The sequence below is a fragment of the Ischnura elegans genome, chromosome 11, assembly GCF_921293095.1.
Source record: "Ischnura elegans chromosome 11, ioIscEleg1.1, whole genome shotgun sequence".
Taxonomy (NCBI): domain Eukaryota; kingdom Metazoa; phylum Arthropoda; class Insecta; order Odonata; family Coenagrionidae; genus Ischnura; species Ischnura elegans.
In genome coordinates, this window is record NC_060256.1 from 64,845,956 (window position 1) to 64,854,765 (window position 8,810).

General features: G+C 42.6%; 1 long non-coding RNA gene across 1 annotated transcript; it reads right to left on the bottom strand.

Moving 5' to 3' along the window:
- Nucleotides 1-281: 281 nt before the first annotated feature.
- Nucleotides 282-8,496, bottom strand: LOC124168065. The gene is made up of 3 exons (XR_006866826.1): nt 7,708-8,496; nt 7,542-7,613; nt 282-1,889 (listed from the first exon to the last, which is right to left on the bottom strand). It is a non-coding gene; the product is annotated as an uncharacterized LOC124168065 (long non-coding RNA).
- Nucleotides 8,497-8,810: the final 314 nt, after the last annotated feature.

The following is an 8,810-nucleotide window of genomic DNA, read 5'->3' on the forward strand; positions in this document are numbered from 1 at the left end:
TAGTTTTTGCTGCATCTTCCAATGTTAAATTTTCCGCCGACTAGGTACATTTCAATTCAATAATGCCACCGTCATCGGTTATGCCATCCGGAGAAGCGGCAAGGAAACATTGATTTAGGTCAATGAATAATCCCGATGGCGATACTCGACGTCCTGAGATTTGCTCGTACTTCCTTATCGCTTCCTTTTCGTGCATCTTCCCATACTGAGTCGCTTCATTGGTGAACTTAGTGCTGTACAGAAGGCGTTTCACAATCGGGACCCATTTACTTGTCGTGCGCCTTTAGCAGATAATACCGAAGTTGGACGACGATAGGCGATTCTTCCTCTTCCCACCATCTTTCCTGCTCCGATTGACCCTGAGTTTCTTTCTCCAGTCTATTTCTTGAAGCTGGATTAACTTCCAATGATTTCATTAGTGCGGCCGCTTCTCTCTGCAATTCTTCGTTGTCCATGTCCACATTTCACCATAATCAGCTCCATCATTCTTCTTTGAGAGATTTTTTTTGTTTATAAACGCCTTTCTTGGCTAAACACCTCTGCACTGCTTGTACACGCCGAAGTCTTCGCTGGTAAGTAAATTTAAACACCTTGTGGGGACTTTTTCCACTGAGAACTTACCAAGCTGAATACCTCCACATAGGCCAACCTGGAAATCGAGACCAGAACCATAAGCCCTGTGTTGGTATGACCCCCTTTTTCTCCTGTTCACTTGTTTACCACCGGAAAATTTGGCCACGAGTGACATAAAATTATCCGCATGATTACTAGTGTCGTTGGTAATTAACTGCCCTGATTTGCGCACAAGCGGCTTCAAAGCCAACTCAATTTTTTCTAGGCCAGCATTTTCTTCGGCACTGAAAGTCTTCAGGTGCCTGTCAGCAGCTTCGCAAAAGTAATCCCGGCATTGTGCGTGACTCCCAAACACATGCTTAGGTCCATTTTTCAAGTCATTAATTAAGGATTCAACGCTATTTCCTGTTGTAGAATTATGCGCAATGGCTCCGCGAGCTGCTTTTTTTAATCGCAGAATTTTTTGTCTCGTTAAAATGGCTTTTAAATCGGGCCCTTCGTCAACAATTTTAAATAAAGCTTTGGTGTAGCACTTCACAGCATGATTAGCGCATTCCATTTTTTTTGACATGTCTACCTTATGGAACTAATTTCCTCACTTTTTTCATTACAGTGGAGTCGCCATCTCCAATAAGGTAATGATACTCCAAACCATGCAGCTTCATGCTAGATCTAAATGCATTGACAACCTTATCGGCTTCCATAGCCCCCGAGGAGGAATTCCAATTTTTATAGCATTTCTCACGAGTAGTCGATTCCCCTATTTTTTCTAAATAGGCGCACATGGAACAATATTTATTTCTAACATCCAAGTGAAGCAACCTTTTAGTGCGATGCCCAATCACACATTTATCAGCCTTACCTATCCTAATTTTTCTTCGCATTTTCCGAAGGTTGCCTTGTCTATACTACGCATTCCTATGGTAGAGAATGCCTCCTCTAAGTTGGCATGCCCTCCTCCTGTTGACATAAACCCCCAAACTGCACTGTCTGCAATTTTTAAGGAAGTATTTACGTTTTCCCCAATTTTCTCCTCAGTTTCCACATCTTGGTGGCTGGGTTCGCTAAATACTGTCCTTTTCAATTTACAAAAAAGACACTGAAAATCCAAGCGCCAAACAAGAGATTTTGTGGACGTAGACAATAGTCTGAAATATCCATTACTGCTTAGTAGGCACGTCGTTCGATGGAATTCAAGAGATCGAATTTCTCTCAAGAAATGCTGTCTGTCAACGATAAATCTCCCATTAATCAGGCTGATTGCTGAATCAAGACCCGGATTATGCACTTCTTCTGTACTTAAGTCCAATGAGTCCCTGAAATACAAAACAAATCCATATGCATTAAAGCAATAGTAGGTACTATATGCAGCAATAATAGCATATAAAGCAGCTTAGAAAATTATAAACTAAGGGTGTGCTGCAATTCCCAGATGGAATTATATCATTGAAATAACGTAATTAATTAACTTTGAGTTCAGCACGCCAAATGCTCAAAGCTACAGCGAACGTGAACGGATTCAAGGTATTTATTAACCTGGGGTAAAAGTATTCTTCTTCAGAAGGTGATGTATCCCGAGAGTATTCTGTCCATCGTGCAGCGAAACTATACGAATTTTCGTCTCAAATAACCTCTAGGGAAAAGCTTTCATTGAATCTGGCGCAAGACAATACTTCATAAAGGCGTCTTGGATGGGTTTGAACTAGTAGTGAATTGTACTTAATTGCCAAATTTTTAGCCATAATTAACAAGGCTAAAATATTATTTTCTAGCAGTGTCCCTTGTGCATGATTGTGTCCGCTAGAAACGAAGTCTTTATCACACAGAAAATAAGGATTCTTCATTGCGTTTAATTTGCATCAAACTTGCTAGCAAAAGCATACGATGTAATTTATTCATCCCAAATAAAATGTATTCATGTATGTCATCTAGCGTGTCAAAAGTATTGTGAAAATTATTTCCCTCTTTGCATTTCAACCTAACTCCGATCGTGTTGTCAAGTTGGACTAGCCATTACGTGGAACGAATCCTCATGACAAGACGCTCTGAGCCATTCATGTAACATGATCCCACACTCCGGAATATGAGCTGGAGTTTGGATCAGGTGTGTCGACTGCCTGACGCCAGTCCCCCTGCCCTCGCTATTTCCCCTCTCAGTTCGAGCGGCCGCTGCCGTTGCCAGCCCTAGTGCGCAGTGAGACTCACATGCCGGATAAATGGGAGGATATATGGTCCGTGTGGTCGCGCAAGGCTCGTGCGAAGTGCGGTGTGTGTGTGTTAGGAAGATTGGTCTTTGTCTCTATAATTTGAAGCATACAACAGCGGGATGGACTAAAATAAAAATAAAAGATACTTAATTTGAGTGGAAGGAAATTTTATCTTTATCTTCTTATTTGACAGGCCAACCCGCGGAAAAACATATATTTTCGCTAAATTGTCGTCTGCGCAGTTAAATTTGTCTCAAGATCAAATATGAGACTTTAAATGAAGAATATCAGACCTCAGCGGAGGCTACTTTGAACTTGGTACGCGAAAAATTAAGTTTTTCCTTCAATAATATAGGAAGCGTAGAACATAGAGAGAATTATCAACCAATCTATTTTCGTCCGCCCTATACACCTCCCAAATCCCGTCTATTCCAAAGCTTCACAAAAGGAAGTCCGAATACGATTACCATGCGTTATAGAAAATTAAGTATTACTCAGGACATAAATTTATTTTACGGATATTATTTCTAAAGAACTTTACGGAATATGAGCCTGTTTACCGTAAAGAAGTGGAATTCTAAGAATAATTCTAAGAACATCCTTTGGAACTTAGATATGGTACTTATTCTACAGCAACAAAGTCGATTTTCTTTGATTGGGGTATGTGATTTTGTAATGGAGAATGATTTCATAAGTATTAGAAAAATTCGTATTTAAACTATTACTCAAAGAAAAAATGTGAAATAACAGCTGTATACTTCATCTACATCTACATCTACATAATACCCTGCAAGCCGCCTAAAAGGCGTGTGGCAGGGGGTGTTAGGACACCAGCCGTTTACAGATATAAAAAAAAAAAAAAGAAGTGCTCTAACGAGGTTGGGACAAGCGTTTATTAAAGTCCTTTATTGTTCGGGGGAAAAACGAATTCCCATATCTATCCGTTCGGCAAAAAATCTCTCTTAATTTATCGCTTCTGTCGGACCTGGAAATATAGTGTGGCTCTAAGATTATGTTCTCTGTGTGGCTCTTAAAGATATCCATTCTTAATTGTTCAAGCAATCTAAGCCTAGCGCGCAGCCTCCGAGTCTCCAACGGCTCCCAGCCTAATTCGCTTAACATCTGGGTAACACTGTCTGTACGCCCGTAGCGGTTTTTGACGAAACGCGCAGCCTTCCTTTGTATCTTATTCAGTTCGCGGATTAAGTCTTTCTGCACTGGATCCCATACACTCGCTGCATATTCAAGGTGCGGTCGGACGAGAGCGAAATAGCACCTTTCTTTTACTTTCTCATCCGAAAATCTTCCCACAATACGCTTGACGAATCCTAATTTCTTCAGGGCTATGCCGCAAATATTCTTTATATGTGTTCCCCACGTGAGGTTCGAGGTTATCGTAACTCCCAGGTACTTCACTTCGTCTGTTGCCTTTATGTTAATGCCATCCACTGCATAAACATTGTTAGTGTTGGATGAATTCCGCAAGAAATGTACCGCCATGCATTTGCTCAGATTGAGTTCGAGTTCCCACTCTTGACTCCACAAATGAACGTTGTTTAAGTCCGATGATAGAATTTCAGAGTCAGAGTGATCACTAATTTCGCGATAGATGACAGCGTCGTCAGCAAATAAACGTATTTTACTATCGTCAGTAGTGTATACACTTTCGAAGTGGGCATTTAAAGTGTTAGCTTTGCCAATATTTTCGGTGACAAGTTTACCATCTTTATCAAATAACGAATCTACGGTTGAATGTTTTCCCTGAAGCTCTCTCGCATACGACCAAAAGGATTTCGGATTTTCTTCGAGTAATTCACCAAGTACTTTTTTCTTAAACTTTCGCATTGCAGTTCGCATTGATTTCTTGGTTATTGAGCGTTGAGCAGCGTAACTTTCTTTAGCTTCAAGTTCCTTCGATTTATTACGAGACGTGATGGACTTTCTGTACAAGTTGTATAGTTTTCTCTGTTTCCTAAGTTCTCTTCTGACATCGTTATTGTACCAGCGAGGTTCCTTATTATCACATTTCAGTTTTTGCGGAATATGTTCGTTGATTCCTTGGCGCAGAATTTCTAAGAAACGTGTCCATATTACATCTGTGCTTTGGTCCTTTGATGTAACAACGAATTTTTTGTAGGAGTCATTAAGCATCTCGCCAAATTTAGTGAAGTTACATTTATCGAATAGGTAAATATTGCGTTTTGGTTTTACGGCTGACACCACATCAACTTTTAACGTCGCAAAGATTACTCTGTGGTCGCTTATACCGTCAATAATATCGACTTGTTTTATCAACTTAGGATGGCTTACTGCTAAAAGGTCTAATAGCTTGTTTCCTCTCGTAGGTTTGTCAACTACTTGGGCGAGAGAGTGATTTGCAAGTATGTTGAGTAATACCTCGCTGATTTCTTTATTCCTTGAATTCGGTTTTACAGTGTAAGTATCCCAGTTTATGGATGGAAGATTAAAATCTCCCCCGATTACTATTACACCTTTACTGTCTCTTTGAGTAAATGCGGATATTTGATTTTCTAGAAGGTACATAATATCGACTTCGGAGTTCGGCGGTCTATAAAAAGAGCAAACATGAATACTCCTTTTGTTTCGTTGTTTAATTGTACACCATACGCTTTCAATTTCGTTGTCAATTATTTCGTGGGCGGCGCTTTGTAAATGGGATTTAACTGCAATAAAAACTCCGCCACCTGTCCTATTGCGTCGATCGCATCTGTAAATTTTATATTCTGGAGGAAAAACTTCGCTGTCGCTTATATCTTCCGTAAGCCAGCTCTCTGTCCCCATGACCACGTCTGCGTCCTGAAAAATATGCTCGATTTCGGCGCGCTTGTTTTTTACACTACGGCAATTAACTACAACAAGGTTAATGTCATATTCTGTAGTTAGAGTTTCGGTTGGTTCTTTTCTAGGCTTTTGTATACTCAGCGGGAGAATTTTATTGGCAGTACTAATAATATTTGATATTTTTTCTTTCTCTGGAGCCCGCGTTTTGGGAATTATGACGCTATTGTCCGGCGTTAACGCTTCTAAGCTTACTTTCTTGTATATTTCGCATTGCGGATTTCCTCGGAGGCTACGTTCAATTAAATCTTTGCTAACCCCGCTAGATGACCTACCCTCTAGTCTAAAAAATACCTACAGTGCTCAAAAATCCTACGAGCCACCCGTTCCGACGCCTCTTTGGAATAATGCACCCCAGACGAATTGAGGGGAGCCCGGCACGATCTAAGCACCGGCCGAAGATCCACGAACTCTGCTCCAATGCTCACACAGAGTTCCCACAGCCTCTTGTTGATCCAGGAAATCCTGTCCCAAACTCGAGGGCCGCAGTCCGTCCGTGGAACAATGCTACAGATGGACAGTCGCATATCAACACCAGTGCCCCTCCGAACGCGTTCCACTTCCGAGCTTAGATCCCTGAAGGAATTTAAGATCTCATCAGCTCTGCGTTCGGAGGCATCATTAGTGCCGACATGGGCCACCACCCGCAGTCTAGAACAGCCCGTGTCCTTCACCGCTGCTTTTACCGCCGCCGTAGTGTGGGATACAAGACCTCCTGGTATACACCAGGAAGAGACCCGTTGGTCCGCTCCGTCTCTCCTTGCCCTCTTCTCCAACTGGGGGAAAATCCGCCGGACGTTGGAACTCCCTAACAGAACAATCCCCGCCCTCCCTCCCCGGCTGCCTCTCGAAGCTGCATCCCCCGCGACAGGGGGTTCCTTCACGACCTCGCCAATTAGCTCCCCGGAATTGTCCTCCGACAAGACCGCGAAGCTGTTGTGAACGGGGATGGGGTTAGCCTTCGCTTCCCCCACTCCCCGACTTGGCCGTGCCACCGCCCCCCGCCCTTGGGGTACAGCCACCCACTCGGGCCTCAGGCTATGAGTAATCCCCCGACCCGAAGACTGCACCGTCCTCTCCAAGGTCTCCGCGCAGGCTACCGCCCCCGAGCTTGCTCGAGACTCCACCTTGGAATTGCTCGGACCCGTAGAGGGGACGCTACGATCCCCGGACCGTGGGATTTCCACAAAACCCGTTACCCGGGCGTGTATTTCTGCCACCAATTTCTCGAGTTCGGTGACGCGTGCCTCAAGAAGGTCGCTTTTCGCCTTACTCTTGATCTTGGTGACGGAAGATCGGCCAGCCATACTACTCTAGGGGCTTTATCGGCTTAAAAAAAAACGCTATGAAATTACAGAAATCGATAATAATGATACAAATATTGCGTAAGAGGAAGTTAGTTTTCTAAACGAGTTAGTTAAGACAGGTAATAATGATGAAGAACAAGGGTGAATGATAGAGCTCGCACACAAATGAAGGATCAAGTAACTTTTAGGAATTAACACTAATACCTTAAATCTATCAATAAGTCCTAATAGTATTATAACTAGGCAATCTTTACAAACAATTGAGGCAACTTGAAATAAGGAAGAGAGAAGAGAAATTAAAAGCAAGTAAGTTGGTCAGCGACTACTTATCCGTTTCCCCGTCGCGTGGCAGGCACAGCAGCAGCTACAGGACCAGGCGGCTTCACAATACTACTTCACTATTACACTTTTACTACTCTTACTACTTCGCAAAATATGAATAGCAGAAGTACACACTAAAATCACTACACTAAGAAAAACGGAAGTAACGGCGTGAAAGCCCAAAGTGATCGCTGTCGGTCAGTGAAGAACCGGTTTCAGGAGCGCACGGCAAACACAACCTCACTCTACGAGAGCTGGTCGAGTTGATACTTACATTAAGCCTTCAGAATTCAAATGATGAGTTGGGTCTAAATATTATGGATTATCTACAGTGGTACTTAATTTCCTGAAAAGTCGGTGGATAAACGTTAATAAATATTAAAAATTGGCTACAAATAGATAATAATATATGCATTGTATTGCCATATCTGAATACTCACTTCACTCGCCACTTCCTGATACTTTATGCTGACCTCTTCTTCCTCTTTGCCGACAGGAATAAGGCTCCCTTTTTGCTGCGTCGATAGTCCCTCTTAGAATTAGTAGTTTCCATCGATAAGCTTTCTTGTTTGACTCAGGCAAAACCAAAATTCAACAATGAAAAAAATTAGCGTCGCATGGGCACGATCGAAGAAAGTGCGACCAGAATCCCCAGCCGAAGAAATCGAAACTCGATAACTCTCTCGGAGTTGTCTAGAAGTGACAAGATCACACGACTGCAAGATGCTACTTCTTATCCTGTGCGCTCCTGAGTCGTTCGTTACCTCCCTTTAAGTCCATCAAGCAGCTCAAAGCTTCGAAGAAAGAGGGAGGACGCTCCTTCCCCTACCCGACCCCTCCCCCTGCCGTGCTACCGCTGCCTCCCCTTCCTCTTGCCGAGCGATCAAGTCCTTCTAGTACCCTCACCTCGCCGCAAGCGACGCCCTACGACGGCTCCTGTTTTAGTCATTATTATTCGGCAATTTATGACTTAATGCATGTGTATTTCTTGGTTTTAAAACTCGCAATTGACTATTAACGTAGCTGGGTATTTCCCGTTGTGATTGGTTTTTGCTTAACACAATGCGTTCACTTAATTCCTACGTGTTAAAATTGCAATTTCCACTTTATGTAAATTTGGATAAGCTAGGGAGAACATATACATTAACTTTTATGCAATGGCGAAAATTTCACTCCGATATTTTCATTATCACCGCTTAAATTAGAAAACGCGTTTACCGGGCAATCACCTTTCGCCTTAAATTTTACCTACTTCGGAGAACAACGATAATTTAGAACGTATAAAGCTATTTTCTGAGAGCAGTCAGCTCGTGAGATTATCTGAATAATCTGGTATCCAGCTAGTGAGTTGCGCAACTAGAGTGTTAGCATTCCTTAAACATTTCATTTTTGACATCGTTTCTGTTATTCTTTTAGCATTCTCAAAGACTTTACATTCAAGAAGACTGGAAGACTCACAAAGGACTTTTTCCTGGTTATCGTTGCTATCGGCTTTCGGGAGCGGCTGCGTGTTGCGCTTCGTCGTGCGAGCTTTCGCGTCCAT